The 14,070-nt window shown below is 43.2% G+C and overlaps 1 protein-coding gene across 2 annotated transcripts in view; it reads right to left on the reverse strand.

The window, feature by feature from the left end:
* Positions 1-8,389: 8,389 nt before the first annotated feature.
* The window catches only part of trmt44 (tRNA methyltransferase 44 homolog), a 62,522-nt gene continuing 56,841 nt past the window's right edge, over positions 8,390-14,070 (reverse strand). Inside the window, exon 13 of one of the 2 annotated variants that reach the window (XM_041189390.1) lies at positions 8,390-9,260. The gene's annotated coding sequence lies outside the window, so the exon portion shown is untranslated. The other variant, XM_041189368.1, reaches the window with a different exon arrangement.

Genomic DNA, 14,070 nt, shown 5'->3' on the forward strand with positions numbered 1-14,070 from the left:
AATCCAGGAATAATTTTTTTTAAATAACTGACAAATTAATCACCTTAGACAGCTACTACATTGAAGAGATTAGAGTCTCTATGCTGGTGGTTAGCAGCCTTTCGAAAACTTAGATGGTCTTATCTTAATGAGTGTACTTGGGTTGACATTCTTCCTTCCATGGGATGGCCACATTAGCTCCTGGAACAAGGTCTATTTCAGACAGAGACACTTGAAAGGAAGCGATGAAATGCAAAAAACTGAACTTTAATCTCCTGTGGCTGCAGACACAATTGAGACTGATTACCACATCTCAGCAGAAACCATCTCTTGTTGAGTTATATTTCAGAATGTGGAAATGATCTGAGTCAAAAGAAAATGGACTAGGCACCCCTTTGCAGCTTGTAGGCAAAGGCTTTCTCCTCTCTCTCTGTTGCTGGAGGCAAGTCAGCAAAGCTACAATTAAAAGGGAAATAGGACAACTTCTTCAACTAACCTGAGAGCCAAGCGTCTCTACACCAACTATTAAACTGCCAAAGTCAGCTCTACCGGAAACACCCAACTTAACGGCCACAATGTTTTGCCAACTACGCCTCATGGACAAGCCAAAGACTTAATTGTATATCTTGTTGCTCTTTTATTTTTGGACTCAACTTCTCATTTCTGATCTGTATGTATATGTATTGCATTTTTATTATTTTTTCTTACATTTTTTAGTAACTAATTAGCTTACTCTTTCTTTGACTCAAGAAAGCCTTGTTAAATTGGGTTCTTCTAAAACATAAATACATTTGGACTGGGAAAAAATATCCACGGGGGGGAGGAATCCCTTTCAAATTAATCATTTTGCAACTAACCGAAAAGGTTGAATAAAGAAGGGGAGCCAGCTCATTCCTCCTCACCCGGAGGCATAACAAATTGGGGGTTTCTCATCCAGGATCATAACAAATTGGGGGACCTCACCCGGGAACCAGTCATAATACATTATTCTCAAGGTGGTGGAGGTCACAGGTTTAGAAGGTACTGTGGAAGGAGGCTTGGCGTATTTCTGCAGTGCATCTTGTAAATGGCACACACTGCTTCCACCATGTTCTGGTAGTAGAAGGAGGGAATGTTTAAGGTGGTGTGTGGGGTGGTGATCAAGTGGCTGCTTTGTCCTGAATGGTGCTGAGTTTCTTGAGTGCTGTTGCATCTGCAATCATCCAGGCTAGTGGAGTATATCCCAACACAGTCCTGATTTGTACTTTGTAGATGGTTTTGAATGTCAGAGAGACATGGTGTTGGAGCTGGTCATTGTCTGACACCAGTTACTAGCCCAAGTCTGAGTGTTATCCAGGTTTTGCTGCACATGAGCACCGACGGCCTCATTAACTGAGGAATTGCAAATGGAACCAAATACTGCAATCATTAGTAAAAATCCTCATTTCTGACCTTATGATGAAAAGAAGATCGTTGATGCAGCAGCTGAAGATGATTGGGCCTAGGACATTGCCCTGAGGAACTCCTGCAGTGATAGCCTGGGCCTGAGATGATTGGCCTCCAACAACCATCTTCCTTTGTGCTAGGTATGACTTCAGCTAGTGGAGAGATTTCCACCTGATTCCCATTGACTTCAATTTTTCTGGGGCTCCTTGATGCCACACTCAGTCAAAAGTTACCTTGGTGTCAAGGGCAGTGACTGTCACCTAACCTCTGGAATTCAGCATTTTTGTCCATGTTTGGACCAAGGTCTAATAAGATCTGGAGCCAAGTGGCTGGCAAAAGCCAAACTGAGAATCGGTGATCAAGTTTTTACAGGATAGGTGCTATTTGATAGCACATTCAATCACACATTCCAACACTTTGCTGATGTTAGAGAGTAAGCTGATTGGTAACTGGCCAGATTTGATTTGTCATGCTGTTGTGGATAGGACAATTTTCTACATTACCGTAGATGTACTGGAACAGCTTGACTAAGGGTGTGTCTAGTTGTTGGACGCGGACATTTAGCACCATGGCCCAAATGTTGTCAGGACTCACAGCCATTCCTTGATATCATGTGGAGTGAATAGATTTGGCTGAAGACTGGCATTTGATACTAGGTACCTTTTCAAGGAGGCCAAGATCGATGGATCATGCATTCAGTATACCTGGCTAAAGATGGTTGTAAATGCTTCAGTCTTGTGCTCTGTACTCAGATGCTGGGCTCCATCATTATTGAGGATGGAGATATTCATGAGCATTTTCCTCCTGTTAGTTGTTTAATTGACCACCGCCATTCAAGACTGGATGTGGCAGGACTGCAGAGCTTTGATCTAATCCATTTGCTGTGGGATCACTTAGATCTGTCTATCACGTGCTGCTTACACTGTTTAACATGCATGTATTCACCAGGTTGCTACCTCTGTTTCAGTTATGCCTTTTGCTGCTCCTGGCATATTCTCCTATATTACTCATTGAAGCAAGATTGGCCCCCTAATGGTAATGGCCATGAAGTTACAGGTTATAGTTGAATGCAAATCTGCTGCTGCTGATAGCCCAGTTTTAAAACTGCTAAATCTGTTCTGAATCTATCCCATTTAACATAACTTGCTTAAAGCCTTTTATAACTCTAACTTTTTTCAGTTCTGATGGAAGCATTGAGTAGAATTTTCCAAGCCTGGTGAAAATGGGTTTGGAAAAATGCAGGGTGAGAAAGTCCCAGGAATTGATGTCAGGTTGGGATTCTCGTGGGATCCCACCCTCTTCTAGTTTTCCCTGGGTGAGAATCGAGTCCAGCATGAGACTGGAGGGAAAGTAATTGAGGTGATTAAAAAAGGCAATTAGGACACTTTTTAAACATTTGCCATGCCCCAGTGTATTCTGAACTTGCAGTCAAAACTGTTAAAAGTGGTCACAAATAAGCTATTAAATTTGCTGCTGCAAATCATGTGACCTTTGGGATTTGAGCTGCAGGCAGTGCCCAGTCTCAAGCAAATACCTAATTAGATGTGGACATTCGCAGCTATCCAGGGAATTCACACATCTCTTTGTTTGCGAACTGACCAACACAAAAGAATTTTCCAGACCAATATGATTCCACGTCCTTCCCTAAAACCAATCAATGATCAAATTGAATAGGTTATTCTCAAATAAAAATACTGATGGTCTCAAACCCTCGTAGTTGTTAACCTGTAACACAGGTGGTGAAATCTGCATGAACCCTACTTCCTCATTTAGAAAGAACTTTGACCTTGTGAAAGTCACCTGGTGAGTTAGCCATGTGTTTTTGTCTGCTTTTAAAAATCAGCAAAAGTTGTTTTTGGCAATTTCACCAAAAGCCACCAAATCATAAGTTTAACCATTCTGGGACTCAGACTCGGAAAGCTGCGAAACATCAGGCAGCCAGAGCACATAACCTGTTCCAGTTAAAGTTCCCGTGGGGACCAACCTCCTAGAAAATCGACAATAAGAAAGCTCACAGCCCACTGAGAATCCTTCACTTTTCAAGACCTTTACTTCAATTTAAAGCATCAAAACTATCCAAGACATTACAGGCCTGCCCCACGTGAGACTGGAATTCAAAAATCAGAGACTGAGATAACTATAATCTGTAAAAGTGCATTATTTTTTCTATATCTAATCTTTGTGTATGTGAGAGTGTGTGAGAATGAGTATGTGAGATATTGCGTTTAACTCGGGGTAAATGTGTGAGAATAAATAAACTTTATTTTTAAAGGCACAAAAATTGCTGCTGATTAATTTAAATGGGACAAACACTACAAGGATAAGAAAAGATACCGCTTTTTCATACAGAATATACTGATCACAGGCAGTAAGACAATATATCCATTCTGCCTGTAACACATGGAATCTGTCTTGCCCACCTGGGTATGAGGTCCAGGTTGTGTCTGTAACTCATCAGGTTGGAAAAGATGAAACAGTAGATTCATTATAGAGTGAAACTGAAATGATATCAATAGTGTAAAGTGTGAAACTGGCAAACTTGTGAAAGGCTTTCACTGACAGGAGGAGTTCTTTCAGTCTAAAATCACTGATCTTATTGGGGTCTTCTGGTAACTTTTTGCAACTAATGCCAATGCCTTGGATGCCATTGAGGGTAATTTCACTCTGCTGCGTGTGAGACTTCCCTGTCAATGGAGTCTATGGATTCTCAAGCTGTTTGGACCTCTGAGGAAGAGGTGTAGCATCCTCCAGTTTTGCTGCCACAGCAACAGGGGCTGTAACTCCAGCAGCAGCAGCCTTCTCAACAGCCTCTTGCAGCTGAGCAAAACAGAGAGCTTTATCACAAAGCTGCACCTTGAAGGAGGTGATACCCTCAGTACTGAATCTATAGGCCAAGGGTCAGCTTCCTCAACCTCTCCAATAGCAGAGGCTCTGAATGCGCAGGCCCTCACTGCATGCAGTCACAGGCCTTTGTAGCCTCTTGGAAGAAGACCGCTGCCCAAGAGGAGCAGGTGGCCACCCGTTTCCCGCAGCTGTCAAAGTGACCAGAGTCCTTGATTTTTTCTTGTTGGGATCCTTCCGGATCAGTTTCTGATATACATTGGATTTCCCAATCTGCAGCCCAAACAACATCAGCCAGGTCACTGGTGCCCATTGCCTGCACTTGTGTGATAATGAAGGAGCCATTAGAACTACTAGGAGTATTTGTAAATCGAAAGGGTCTCCACTCCCTTAATATGCACCTGGTGTGTATTGCCTTTAAGTAGATGTGGTTACGTTTTCTGTAGACATCACTGGACGGGAACTTATCCAATGTATCATGCGATTCAGGTTTAGGCCAGAATATTATGCTGGGTGTGCGGGTGAGCACCTGACATGCCAGAGCATGAAATAACGCATGATAACGTTGGGCGTGTGTCCCGATTTCATCATGCAGTCTCACGATGTTTTGTTTGGCAGGCGCACGCCAGAGTCGGCTGCACGCCCACTGATAGTTAAAATGCCTATTAAGGCCATTAACAACCTCATTAACTTGAAATTTACGCTCCCATTCAACCTAATGGTTGGCGGGCAAGCGAAAAGGCCAAGCAGCCTTTACATCTTTTAGGAAACTTTGTCCACAAACAGGATGAGGTTTCCTAAAGCTAATACACATTAAATAAAAACTTTATTTTGGAATTAAAAACATATCCCATCTCATGTGACAGAGTCACATGAGGGGACAAGTTTTATTAAATTTTTACTGTCTTTATTAATTTTTTTTAAAAGCGCTTCAATCTCCCTGAGGCAGTTCTATGCCTCGGGGAGACTGAAGCACTCTTTCTCATGCATGCATGAACTGCGCGCCGGCCTGGCTCTCCATCCTCCCCCGCCCCACACAGGCAGCGCTCAGCACTGCTGCTTGAGATCCATGCAGGGCAGGCCTTAATTGGCCCACCCGCGTGAAATCGCGGTGCAGAGCCGATCGCAGGTGGCGGTCGGCTTCCTGACCACCCCTACCTAGCACCCCCATCAAGGGCAAAATCCTGCCCTTAGTCACAGTTTGTTCTGGGGGAGCTACCAACTCAGGCATATGTATAAGTTCTCCAACTTTGTAATACTGCTACCAACTTCTCAAATCTTTAAGAAATGAACCGATGTATTTTTGTTTTAACCAAGTTCTTATGCGTGGTTGGTGCCTTGATGTTTAAGTACTAAGTAAGCACAAGGAGAAGAAAGACACAGTAGTGTGTGACTGCCACAAGAGGATAATGCAGTTGTGTACCAAGTATCCACGAAGCTACCATGGCCATTTCATCCTTCGGTCTCAAGTTCCACAGGTCTTCTGTCCATATAGCCTCAGCAGTTGACGCCTAAGGTCAAGGGGTACCCATTAAAGATCTGGATGATGACCCCAGTGAGGACTCCCACCACAGAGTCACAGGAAGGGTACAACAAAATTAAAATACAGCATATTACAGCCAGCAAGCTCCTTGGCTTGTTCAAAATGAGGTTCGCTGTCTTCACCAGTCTAGAGACACCCAGCCACCCATCACAGTCACAGCTTTACTTCTTCAGCAAGGCTGCTCATTTCATTCATCGGAATCAAACTGACGAGGTTCATTGCAGGATCCATCTAAATAGAAACCATGATAATCATTAGTTCACAAAAACTCATTCTTTCCTTCAAATAAAGAGCATCACTAGGACATTAACAATGTCATTAACACTAACAATGTCATTAAGCATCTATGTGATTCCCTTTGTGCAACTTCTTTTCCTCATACTTCTGTATGGTTCTATTCCTGTAGCACAGCTAGAGGCAGGCTGCTGGCTCTCCTGCTCTGACATATTTATATATGTATTTAGCAAATGCAAATTCCCAAAGCCAAACAATAGCCTCCTCATTTGCTGAGCTTAAGGTGATTAGTCAGCCACATAGTCTGTAGAAGGGACACTCCTCAGTAGTGTGCAGCATTGTTTGTGTCGTAAGGGGTTTGTACTGAGGCCCCAGCTGTGGAGGTTGGCTGCACAGGGGCCCTGGCCTATCCTGAACCTATTTAGCAAGGACCACTGTCGTTCAACAAGTGGGCTTTGTCACCAGCTTGTTAGTGACTTCCCATGTTTCCCATTTCTTGATCCAAAGGAATCATGGTACATCATGTTCAGGAACGGTGCTCCTTATGGGGTAGCGAGATGGAAGGTGGGCAGTAGGTGGGTTGAACAGGTTATCATGGAGTGGCAAGTGAGGCCCAGCAAGGATGGTTTCAAACAGCTTGTGGGTTTTCATCAGTCAGTGGATGTGTGGCAGAGTGATGTTTGCAAGGACAGGAGGTTAGGGCACCTTGTCTGGATTTTGGAGTCCTTAAGGGCCCAAAGACTGTCCCACCTGAACCTGTGCAAGGGAAGACTCAGTCATTAGGATAGGTGGCAGCATATAAGGTTCTGTCTTATGGGGGGAGGGCATGAGCTCTGAAACAGGAACACCTTAAGAGCCCCTACTGCAATCAGGCTTTCTCCATTTTCCATCTCAGGGCCAAGAGCAGGATAGTATTTGGCTGCTTAACAGAATGGCGTTCAGCCACCAAGATTATTCCTTGATTGATGCTTTGCAAAATTTCAGCCAGAGTGAGCAGGCCATTGGTGTAGGCCAGCATACACTCAGTGGTCTGCCATGTCTGGCTCTCCATTAATTCATTCCTTCTGTGCACCAAGGCTAACTGTTTCTTCTCCTTCAATGGGGACTGGGTGGGAAAGTGGTGTTGAGGGAGAAGATCAGCCATGATCGTACTGAATGGCAGAGCAGGCTCGAGGTGTTGTATGGTCTACTCTTGTTTCTATTTCTTATGTTCTCATGTCCTATCTATCTTTGATACTGGACCACCCAAGGTGTATGTATGTGTGCTGGTGGAGGGTGCATAGGAGTTCTTTGATGTGCATCCTCAGAGTGCTGGTTCTCCTCTGAGGACTTCAGTGAAGCTAACCATCAACACAAATGTCTGGGACCTCATGCACTCATGCTAGAGGTTGACTCTTCCATTTTCTGTGCAAAGGTGCATGCTGTCTCTGGAAATTCTGACAGATGTACACACATTTCCCATCGCTGCTCCACAGGTACCCATTTAGTGAATGTCTCCAGCATCTGTGTCCAGCTGAACAGAATTTAAAGTGTCCTGTGCCCTCCAACGGACTACTCCCCACTGCTATCCCTGTCTCCAGTCCCTACTCCCGCTCACATGTGAAGTGTTCCTCACCACGTGGAGTATAATGTGGGGAAGTGTGAGATTATTCACTTCTGTTATATGAATAGAAAAGCAGAATATTTCTTAAAAAATTGTTAATATTAATGCACGCAGGGACTTGTGTATGCTCATAAGAGAAACACAACAAGTTATCAAGCGGGTACAGCAAGCAGCTAGGAAGGCGAATGGAACGTTGGCCTTTATTGCAAGGGGGTTGGAGTACAAGAATAAGGAAGTTTGCTACAATTTTACAGGACTTTTGTGAAACCCACACCTAGGATACCAGGTGCAACTTTGGTCTTCATATTTAAGACAGTGCAGCAAGGTGACACCAGGTTTGTTCCTAGGATGAAAGGGCTGTCCTATGATGAGAGGCTGAACTGGCGCTATACTCTCCCGAGTTTGGAAGAAGGAAATGTGATCTAATTGAAACATACAAGATTCTGAAGGGGTTTGACAGGGTAGACACTGAGAGCTTGTTTCCCCTGGCTGGGGAATCTAGAACATGGGGGCACAGTCTCAGGATAAGAGGCCAATCATTTCAGGCTGAGGCAAGGAAAGATTTCTTCACTCAAAGCATTATGAATCTTTGGAATTCTTTACCTCAGCAGTTTGTGGATTATTGTATATATTTAAGGCTGAGATAGACAGATACTTGGCCTCTCTGCATCAGGGGATATGGTGTAAGGGATTCTGTTCCCTTCCCCCTTACAATGATTCTTGGGCCCCGGAATTACAAGAACAAAATACACACAACAAACAGGTTTTGGCTCAACCTTAAACTCGTTAGTTTATTAAACCAACAATACCCCAGTACAAGCCCCTTTATGATTTGACTGAAAGTTACAATCACCCACACAGCTGGTTGTTCGTGGTGTTGATTGTAGGCCTGGATCTGGAGATGACCGGTTCCTGTCCTTCTCCACCTGACTGCAGTCTCTTTGCTTTGATGTTGTCTTTTTTTAGTGTCCCAGTCACACTATCACACACCTGGGCCTCAGGTATAGATTCAGTTAACAGCCTGCTGGATCACCTGGTCTTCCATACATCTTTATCCTGATCTTTCAATCTCCTGAGCTATGCAGAACTGCAAGGTCAAAGACAATTCCTTATCTCCTCCCCTGCTGTTTACACAATAGAAGATAAAGTGATTTCCCTCATGGTGATGGGCACTTAGTTCATAGCATCGTTCAGGTGTTAATGCATCTTCTATTCTTGCCAGTAACTGATCATGGTTCATAATTTCATTAAATATATGGCATTGTCCAGTTGTTAATGTTCTCCAAACCGACCATGAGTCAGAGTTTCAGTTAATTCATTCCTTCTGTGCACCGAGGTTAACTGCTTCATCTCCTTCAATGGGGACTGGGTGGGAAAGTGGTGTTGAGGGAGAAGATCAGCCATGATTGTACTGAATGGCAGGGCAGGCTCGAGGGGTTGTATGGTCTACTCTTGCTTCTATTTCTTATGTTCTCATGTCCTATCTATCTTTGATATTGGACCACCCAAGGTGTATGTACGTGTGCTGGTGGAGGGTGCATAGGAGTTCTTTGATGTGCATCTTCAGATTGCTGGTTCTCCTCTGAGGACTCCTTAAGCTTAAGCCTGCATTCCTCCATTGGGTTCTGTGATGTACTTGTGGGAGATAAAGGACATGAGTTAATGCTGAACATAGATGAAATAGCTTCCAAATTAGCATTGTGCAGATCATGACATTTGAAGTATTGGTGACATTAATTCAACGTGAGGACCATTCATTGCCAAATGCAGTGCTTCATCTAATGCTGTCTCCAGGTCTCAAGGCCACCCCTATCTCTCCATCAGCAACCACGCTGTACAGGCGCCACCCTGTCAATCTCCTGGGCTTCCTCCATCACGGCCAGGTAGCCATGGCTGCAGATCCACTCTGAGTTCTCTGCCTCTCCCTGGGGTTTTGAGCTCTCTTCTGCAATGAGAACAGACAGAGAGTTAGGAGTGTGAGGACTAAACTGATTGCTGACAATGGAGGGTGAATGTTGAGGGTGGCTGTGAGATACGGAAGCGAAAGGGCATTAGGGTGGAGGTGAGTGAGTGTTGTCTGTTGAGATCCAAATTTTAGAAGGGGACTGGAGAGAAAGGAACGTGTAATGTGTGTCGGTCAATGGAGTGCTGTGAAGGAGAATGCTAGGGAGGTGAGAGAGTGATGGCTGCCAGCTGAGTTTTGTAGGACACTCATCTTGCCAGACCTCATAAGATCGTTGAAGCATTTCTGCCTCTGTATCCAGGTCCTGGATACTGCACTTTGGCTGCTAACAGCCTCTGCCATTTGAACACACACAACAGCAAGTCATGCAAATCAGAGTCAAGTTTCCAAGCAGAAGATGGTCCCGCTGTCCCAGCAGGGACTAGGTGAGAAGATTTCACCCATTAACTCTCCGCAGATGCTGCCTGACCTGCTGAGTATTTCCATATTTTTCTTTTTACATTTTAGATTTCCAGCACACACTGCTTTTGAATGAATAGGCCAGCTATGAACCAGCAGGCCAGCTGATGGATTAGCTGTTACAGTGTAAACTAATTCTTCTGGCAGAATTGTGCAGAGGCAATTTCCTAAATGCAATATCATTAATTTTTACTGCCAATTGGTGGCCTCTATTGCGGACAAATTGATTCTTTGTTGACCCTTGTGGGTGGCTGTGAAATAAATAACTATAATTTGATAAATTACCTGTATAGATTCCATTCTTATGAAATTCAAAGGTGGTCACTCCAATTTTAATCACATTGTGACTGCAGTGTTTCGTGAGTCTTATTAGATTAAAATAAAGCTACTTATGCATATTACAACCTTCCAAATTCAACATTGAGTTCAACAATTTTAGATCATAATCACGGCTCCCACTTTTTCTGACAGCAGCTCTAGATAATAGTTCTATTTTAGCCATTTACATCTCCTCTAGACCCCCATCTTTTGTTTCTTTACTTGTCTCAATGCCATCCCTTTTTGCCTTGTGCTACCATCCCTTTTGCCAGCAAATCTTTCTTGCCTTCAATCCTATCATAGTTCTTTGCTTTTGTTCTTTCCTCCACTCCCCACCACCCCCTCCCAACCACCCTTTCCCTGTCTCCACAGATGCTGCCTAGCTGGCTGAATATATCCAGCATTTTGCTGTTATTTCAGATTCCTAGCATTTGCCTTGGTCTTGATTTTGAGCTATTTAGGACTGAGATTTCTGTGCACAGAGCTGGGAGTATCTGCTAAACCACATGGCAAAGTTAATCTGATGAGAGTGGGATTTTAGTGCAAATAGAGGAGGTTGTAAGTAATTTAAACCGAGGGAATAATCAGAGTAAATAATTAGATCTAATGGGATAAAATTAAGATTAACTAAGGCAAGGATACCAACATCAAAGGAAACCAAATCACATTAAACAAAAATCTGGGCTGCATAAATAATTTTACAATATGTGTAAACTGACAAAAATGGTAATGCAAGTAGATAGACTTTTAAGAAAATGATGGAACAGCTGAGACCCTTTGCCAGCAATTCCTGTGCCAAGTAGGAATTCCACAGCACTTCCGGTGTCCAAGATAACCATGTGTACCAGAAAGGCCTTCAGGTGAGCTCGAGTTCAGGGATTCCAAACTTGAGGAGCAGCTGGGGTCATTGCAGGGCATACAGAAGATTTGGACTGCATGTTCCAGATGGTGGGTCACCCCTCAGCTACAGAGAGTTCATTGCATAGAGTTCAGGAGAATAGTAAGTGGAAGGTCATCCTGTAGGGTAGAAAGAGGCACACAATGCAGAATCCCCAAGGAAATTGACAAAAAAAAAGATTTCAGTGTTGAATACTGATGAGGGTAATGACATCTTAGAGGAGTGGAGTTCAGAGCACCTCCATGCCACTGTGTCTCAAATGACTGCACAGAGGGACACATATAGAAGTGCTAGTGTTATCGAAGATTCAACAGCCGAGGGATAGACAGGCTTTTCTGCAACCTTAGGAATCACACCAACCTGGTGTGTTGCCTCCATGTTGCCAGGGTAAAGGACATTACTGAAAGAGGGCAGAATGTTTTGAGGGAGGAAGGGGAACAGCTAGAAATTATGATCCATGTGAAGACCAATGGCTTAGGAAAGGAAAGGGCTGAGGTCCTGCAGACAGAGCTCCAGGTGCTAGGGAGGAAATTAAAGAGCAGGACCTCACTGATAGTAATCTCTGGATTGCACCTAGTGTCACATTCTAGTAAATATAAGAATAGTAGGATAAGGCAGGTTAATGTGTGGCTGAAAAAAGAGCAAGAGGGAAAGCTTCAGATCGCTGGGACATTGGAACCAGTTCTGCAGCAAAAGAACCTGTTCAAAGTGGTAGTTGATCTCAAAAGAGTTGGGATAAACACTCTCACAGGAAGGTTAATTAGTAATGTGGGGGTGGGTTTAAGTTAACTTGGCAGGGGATAGACACCAAGATGAGGCACCAGGATGAAACATTAGCAAGCAGAAACAAGGTGTGTCGAGGACTGGGAAAGACAAATAGTCCTACAGCAAAGAATAGTTCAGAAATAGGAAGGGATTAGACAGGGGATGAGTACAAGGCAGAAGATGAGTGTGCAGTGCATGTACATAAGTGCACTTAATGGGGTAAATAAGGTTGATTAGCTGAAACACAAGTTGCCAAATGGAACTATGTTATACTGGTAATAACAAAGATCTGGCTGAAAGAAGGGAGGATTGGGAACTTAATATTCCTGACTGCAAGGTATTCAGGAAAAACAGGTAAGTAAAAAAGGGGATATGGCAGTATTGATCAAAGCAACTATTATAGCACTAGACAGGGATGATGCAGTTGAGGGGTGAAAGGCAGAGTCTATTTGGTTAGAATTAAGGAACATTGGGGAGCTATTATGCTACTGGCTGTAATTATAGACCGCCAAATAATGGGAAGGAGACAGAGGAACAACATTACAATTGAACTTTACAGTTGAGATAAAGGGGAACATCATTTTATCCTAGTTTAGTCTGGGATAATAACAGTGATATGGACAAAGGTGATGTGGAATTTCTGAAACATGTACAAGAGAACTTTGTTAATCACTGTGTTTCCAGGAATGAAGCAGTGCTAGATCTAATTCTGCTTACTGAAGTCGGGCAAAAACAGCATGTCTCTATGAGAGCACTTTTGGAGAACAGTGATCATAATAACATCATCAGGTATAGAATATTTATGAAAGTGGGCAAGTAATAGTCAAGCATAAAAATACTTAATAGGGATAATTTCAATGAGTTAAAAGGCATCTGGCCCATGTGGATAGGCATCAAAAGTTGTTAAGCAGAACAGCCATTAAAAAGTGGGAGGCCTTCAAAACGGAGATGGTTTAGGAACAGAGTAAAAATATTCCCATGAGGGAGAAAGGCAGGGCATCCAAAGCTATAGTTCCCTGGATGACTAAAGTTATAGGACTCTTGTCTGCGAGTCAGGTGTGCAGGGTTAGGAAAATTCCCAACTCTGTAAACCTGACTTCTAAAATTGGCTGCCTGGACATCAGATTTACAATCCAGGAGTGCAGGCTAAATTAGAAGTCAGTGCCAACTCACACCAATCCATGCAAGCCACCCACTGCCCTTTGCCCTTATACCTACCATGCTAACTCACCTCAGTACCTACATGAGCAGACCTCAGAACCCATGTAGAGATGAGATAAAATAAAGTTCTTTGTGTCAAATGCAGTCTTCACTAAATGAAAGAAAACTATCATTCATAAAAATTCATTTACTACATTTCCATTCCTTCAATCACATAAAGCCTTATAAGAATAGACATTTCATTCAAGTGCACAATCCCTTATCACAATAAGCATTGGAATTCATAGTCCCATTTCAAAAAGTCTATAACCACTTGTAGCTGTCAAACTGTGAAATGGGAGGCACCCTACTGTGATAATGGTTAGTTGTGAAATTAGTCATGCAGCGGTAATCCAATAGTGGAAACCCTCAGGCTTATGCCAACAGAAATAGCAAGCAATGATTTTTTTTAAACAGTCCAGACATTTTTTTTTCAAAGATTTAAAGGGCGGTACTTTTAAATGCCTTGACAGCTCCCATTTGATAGACTCTCTTGACATGTCTCTTGACACTTTTAACAGGTCCTCTTGACACTCTTGACAGTTGATTTTGACAGGTCTGTTGACAGTTCCAATGAGCTTGACAGCAATGAAATTATGCACCTTTTACACATATTTATGCTTACTTTTAACAATCCCAAAGCATACCTTAACCCCCCTAAAAGGCCCCTGACCTCCACCAAGAACACCCAACCTTCAGCAAAGGGCACCTTAAAGATGTCCCAGATCCAAAAGGTTACCTTACCTCTCCAAAGGGATACTCTGGCTATCCAAACAAATCCTCAAAGTTCAGACCTGCTCTTATCAGATCTAATCTGCACTCTTCAGGTTTCACAATCCTAG

The sequence above is a fragment of the Carcharodon carcharias genome, chromosome 1 (assembly GCF_017639515.1).
Source record: "Carcharodon carcharias isolate sCarCar2 chromosome 1, sCarCar2.pri, whole genome shotgun sequence".
Taxonomy (NCBI): domain Eukaryota; kingdom Metazoa; phylum Chordata; class Chondrichthyes; order Lamniformes; family Lamnidae; genus Carcharodon; species Carcharodon carcharias.